Source organism: Galeopterus variegatus, unplaced genomic scaffold (assembly GCF_000696425.1).
Source record: "Galeopterus variegatus unplaced genomic scaffold, G_variegatus-3.0.2 Scaffold14684, whole genome shotgun sequence".
In the NCBI taxonomy this organism is placed as follows: domain Eukaryota; kingdom Metazoa; phylum Chordata; class Mammalia; order Dermoptera; family Cynocephalidae; genus Galeopterus; species Galeopterus variegatus.
In genome coordinates, this window is record NW_007740795.1 from 5,045 (window position 1) to 11,540 (window position 6,496).

Genomic DNA, 6,496 nt, shown 5'->3' on the forward strand with positions numbered 1-6,496 from the left:
CCACAACGACAATGCTCCTGCTCATTCCTCTCATCAAATGAGCAGTTTTGTTAGTGTTTCAATGGGAAATCATGAGGCATCCACCTTACAGTCCTGATTTAGCTTCTTCTGCCTTCATTTTGTTTTCCAGTCTTTAAAAATCTTTAAAGCACACCCATTTTTCCTCAGGTAATAATTTTAAAAGATGGCATTTGACATGGTTAAATTCCCAGGGTGCTCAGTTCTTTAGGGATGGACTAAATGGATGGTATTATCGCTTATGAAAGTGTCTTGAAGGAGCTTATGTTGAGAAATAAAGTTTATATTTTTATTTTTATCTTTTAATTCCATTTTCCATGAACTTTTTGAAGATAGCTTATTTTATATTTTGATGTTATCGTAAATGACATTTTAATTTCAATTTCTAATTATTCACTCTAAAATATAAAGAGCCATTAATATTTGTACATTGATCTTATATCCTGCAGCCTTGTCAAATTTATGTATTATTTGTAGGAGCTCTTCTGCAGACTGCATGAGATTTTCTATATGGATGATCATGTCATCTGCAAATAAAGACCACTTTGATTCATCGTTCCCAATCTGGATGCCTTGTATTTCTTTTCTTCTGTATCACCAGCTACAGCCTCCAGTAAAATGCTGAACAGAAGTGGTGAGAACAGACATCCTTGTCTTGTTTCTGATCTAAGGGGAAATATTCAGTTTTTCACAATTAAGTATGATGCTCCCTAGGTTTTTCATGGATGCTCTTTATCAGGTTGATGAAGTTATCTTCTTTTACTAGCTTATTGAGAGATTTTGTGAATAATGGATGTTAGTATTTGTCAAATGGTTTTTTCTGCATCTACTGAGATAATCATAGGGTTTTATTGTTTAGTTTGTTAGAATAATAAATTACATTGATTGATATTTCAAATATTATACCAATCTTCCATTCCTGGACAAATTCTACTTGGTTATGATATATTACAAATTTTATATATTGTTAAATCAGATTTGCTGAGTTTTTAAAAAATTAAATCTATGTTCATAAGAAATATTTGTCTATGTCATCTTCTATTCTTATACTTGTTTTGTCTGGTTTAGATATCAGGGCCTCACAGAATGAGTTTGGAAGTATTCTCTCCTCTTCAATTTACTGCAAAGTTTTGTGTAGAATTCCTCACCTGCATGCACTGATCTGAGCACTCTGCTGAATACTTGAGGGGGACCCTCTGAAGATCTCAGTGGTTCTCTCTCTGGGCATCTCTGCCCTGTCTGGTATTTCATCTTACACGCTGTAGCTGCCTTGGTCTCCCCAGACTCTGGTTCCATCCTCTCAACTCAGGGGGTCTAGTATGTTTCACATGGGCTCACTCTCTCTACACCGCATCCTTAAACCCCCTTAAGCCAGTGAGCTGGAGTGATCCTAGTACTCACTTCATTTTCCCCTGTCTCATAGGGATCACTGTCCTTTGTTGCCAGTGTCCAGTGTATTGATTACCATTGTTTCATGTATTTTGTCTGGTTTTGGTTTGGTTTGGGGTTCAGTTTGTTTTTGTTTGTTTGTTTGGCTGTCCCAGGCAAGAGAGTAAATCCAGCCCCCATTACTCCATTTTGGCCAGAAGCAGAAGCTGTGCTAACTTTCTTATTCATATATATCTACACACAAACATTCTAGGAGACTATGTGCACCAAAATATTAAGAGGATTTATCTCTGGGTGGTGGAATTATGATGGTTTTTGTGTGTACGTGATTTCTGTTGTATACAATAAACGTATTACTGTAGAATAAATACAATAAAACAATTTTTTGTCTAAAAAGAGTTTTTTTCCCACACGCATAAGACCCATCCTGGGTGACAGGTGCCCCTAGAATAAGTCAACAGGTTCTGTTACCTTCTGATGTGCTCCAGGGTGACATGCTCATGACTACACAACAACTAAGCTGTCACAGCAAGACTGGGGAGATGTTGCCCGGTTGTTTCCCAAGGTAAGCAGGAAGTGTAAAGCCTCATCAAAGGATCCAAGTTACACCCAGAATCTCTAAACATGGTGGGTACACAAAGTGGACATCAATACCTTAGAGCCATGAGTTCTCAAAGACTTAAATATTTTTGTGGAAGACAGCACAAACACACAAACACACTGACACACTTCACATACACACACACATAAAGATGTCATCTACAATAAGTAACACCAATTCGGAAGCATTTGAACTAATACCTCAAAGAAGGGAAATTGAGAAAATTCTACCAAGCAAAGAAAGATAAATGAAAATTAATGATGTAGTTCTAACTTTAACCCTATAAGATATGCAAAATAACCGTTTCACTCGCCAATACTTTGTCTTTATTTTAGTGCACAACAAAATTGTACATTAATATTTATAAAGGCTTTCAAAGAATCTCTAAAGATCTTTGTTTTTTGACTCTTAAAAAATAAGTTTTAAGTTCTTCATCAGTAAATGCATCTATTCTAGTTGAGAAGGGAATCTCATATCTCTGGTGAGAGGGGATGGGTCGTTTTGCTCATAATGTTAGTTGGAAAAAAATCTCAGTTCCTACCAATATACAGTCATGAATCACTTCACAAAGGGGATATGTTCTGTAAAAAGGCAGTTTCGTCATGTGCGACATCATCGAGTATACTTACAGAAATATAGATGGTATAGCCTACTACACACTGAGGCTGAATGGGATAGCCTATTGCCCCAACCACCAACGTACATGCAGTCTGTCATTGACCAAAACATGGTTATGCAGTGCATGACTGTAATTAATACACAATGACTAAATAGATCATGTTATCCAATCATTTTTTAAAATTTTAATTTAATTTCTTTAAAAATTTATGAGGGCCTGTGCCCCAACCCTGCATTGAGGTGAGCCCAGCAGCAGCAGCTGAACCATGCAGCCAGAGGTGGCCCCTCCATCTCCCCCCTCTTTGGACCCAGGGGGGAACACCAGCCTGCAGGGCCTGACCTGCTGATATGTGCCCAGCAGAACCTCATGGTGCTTTCTGGAACAGGAACCAAGGTGGTTTAACATAACCACCACCACACCTACTGTCAAGCAAAGGCAATTCACCTCCACAGTAGCAACCAGGGCCACTCCACAGCCAGCCCCAGTATAACAGAAGAAGCAAACCCTCTACCAAATGACCAAACGTCAACAAAAAAATACAAGAAGTACAAACAATCAAGAAGAAATGACACCACCAAGTGAATACAGTAATTCTCCAAAGTCAGACTCCATGGAACAGGGAATCCTTGAAATATCTGAAATAAGCAATGATCTTAAGAAAACTTGAAGAAATAAAGGAAGACTCAATTAGAGAACACAATGAAACAAGAAAAAAATATCCAGAATATGAAGGAGGAAATCTACAAAGAGGGTTTTAATACCTTAAAAAGAGGGTAGCAGAACTTCTGGAAATGACTCACTCAATAAAATTTAAAAAAAAAAAAAAAACAGAGAGAACAAGCAGCAGGGTAGAGCAAGCAGAAGATAGAATTTCAGAGCTTGAAGATGGTCTTTTTGAAATAACTCAGACAGACAAAAAAAAAAAAGGAAAAAAGAATTTAAAATAATGAGGAAAATCTAAGAGAGATAGCAGACAACCTTAGGCACTCTAACATCCGAATCCTGGGTATTCTTGAAGGAGAGGAGGAAGGAAAAGGTATTGAAAACCTACTCAAGGAAATAGTAACAAAAAACTTCCCAAGTGTAGGGCACAATACAGACCTTCAGATCTGTGAAGCTCAAAGGTCCCCAAACAGATTCAACCCAAAAAGATCCTCCCCAAGACACATTATAGTTAAATTTGCAAAGCTCAAAGACAAAGAGAAAATCTTACAAGCAGCAAGAAAAAAGCATCAGGTCACTTATAGGGGAACCCCCATCAAACTAACAGCAGACTTCTCAACCAAAACCCTACAGACTAGAAGAAAGTGGAATATATATTCAAACTATTAAAGAAAAAAATTGCCAGCCAAGAATTCTTTACTCAGCAGGGCTCTCCTTCAGAAATGAGGGAGAAATAGTGTATTTCCCAGACAAAAAAAAAGTTGTGGGAATTCACCACCACAAAAGCAGCCCTGCAAGAAATTCTCAAGGGACTCATTCATCTGGAATCTGAATAATGGTGACCACTACCACAAATACACAAGAAAGAGCAAAACCCATTTTTGTTAAAACAAAAGTGCCAGGAAGAAAGAGAAAGAAGCTAAATCATCCCACCTTAAATCCCAACTAACATTGAAGAAGAGAAATAAAAGGGGAACTAATAATTAAAAGATATTTAAACCATCTAAACAAGAAGTAATTAAATGACAGGAATTAAGCAACACTTGTCAATAACTACTCTAAATGTGAATGGACTAAACTCCCCATTCAAAAGACACAGACTGACTGATTGGATTAAAAAGCTAGACCCAAATATATGCTGTCTTCAAGAGACCCACCTCACCTGTAGAGACACACATAGACTAAAAGTGAGGGGATGGAAAAAGATATACCATGCAAAAGGAAACCAAAAACAAGCAGGAGTAGCTATTCTTATATCGCACAAATTAGACATTAACCAAAAAACATAAAAAAGACAAAGATGGCCATTATATAATGATAAAGGGATCTATCCAGCTAGAAGCCATAACAATCATAAACATGTATGCACCCAATACTGGAGCACCCAGATATATAAAGCAAACACTCATACACCTAAAGAAAGAAATAGGACATAATGCATTAATAGTGGGTGATCTGAACACCCCTCTCTCAGTATGGGACAGATCTTCCAGGCAACAAGTCAACAAAGAGACACAAGATTTAATCTACACCTTAGACCAACTGGACTTGGCAGATATACACAGAACATTTCAACCAAGAAATAAAGAATACATTTTCTTCTCATCAGCTCATGGTACATTCTCCAGGATAGACCACATATTAGGTCACAGATCTAGTCTCAGCAAATTTTAAAAAATCGAAATCATTCCAACTACCTTTTCAGACCACAATGGACTAAAACTGGGAATAAACAATAAGCAAAATTCTGGAAGCTATACAAATACACGGAAACTAAATAATAGGCTCCTGCATGACCTATGAAACAGGAAATCAAAAAATGTCTAGGAACTAATGAAAATAAAGATACATCATACCAAAACCTGTGGGGTATGGCAAAAGCAGTACTAATAGGCAAATTTATTGCAATAAATACTTATATCAAAAGAATGGAAAGACTTCACACAAATGACCTAACATGACAAATCAAAGAACTTGAAAAACAACAACAATCTAAACCTAAAGGTAGTACAGAAAGAAATAATTAAGATCACAGAAGAACTAAATGAAATAGAAAGCCATAAAAACAATAGGAAAGATCAACAAAACAAAAGTTTGGTTTTTTGAGAAGATAAATAAAATAGATAAACCATTAGCTAGGTTAACATAAAAAAGAAGAGAGAAAACCCAAAGAACAAAAAAGCAGAAGTGAAAATGGAAACATTACAATTGATACCACAGAAATACAAAGAATCATTAGAGACTATTATAAACAACTGTNGAATCCAGATTGGAAAACACAAAGTCAAACTTTCCCTATTTGCAGATGACATGATAATATATATAGAAAAACCTGAAGACTCTATCAAAAAACCCCTAGAGCTAGTTAATAACTTCAATAATAAATGCCCCCAAATCAGTAGCATTTATATATTCATATAATGAATTAACAGAAACAGAAATAAAGAAAGTAAGCCCATTTACAACTGTCACACAAAAAACAAGATACCTAAGGATCAATTTAACCAAGAAGGTGAAAGACCTCTACAATGAGAACTACGAACCACTTCTGAAAGAAATTAAAGAAGACACAAAAAGATGGAAAGATATTCCATACTCTCAAATTTGAAGAATTAACATTGTGAAACTGTCTATAATTCCCAAAGTGATCTACAGATTCAATGCAATCCCCATCAAGATACCATGACATTCTTCACAGAATTGGAAAAAACAATCTTACCTTTCTTATGGAAAAACAAAAGACCCCGTATAGCTAAAGCAATCCTGAGCAAAAAGAATAAAGCAAGAGGCATAACACTACCTGACTTCAAATTATACTACAAAGCTATTATAACCAAAACAGAATGGTACTGGTATAAAAATCGACATTCAGACCAGTGGAGTAGAATTGAGAACCCAGAAATCACCTCTCAGGCTTACAGCCATACGATATGACAAAGGCAACAAAAATATATGTTGGGAAAAAGACTGCCATTTCAACAAGTGGTGCTGGGAAAACTGGATATCCATATGCAGAAGAATGAAACTAGATATGCATCTCTCACCATACACTAAAATCAACTCAAAATGTATAAAGACTTAAGTATAAGACCTGAAACTGTAAAATTACTAAGGGAAAATATAGGTGATACACTTCAGGAATTAGGTCTGGACACAGGCTTTATGAACTTGAGCCTGAAAGCACAAGCAGCAAAAGAAAAAATAAA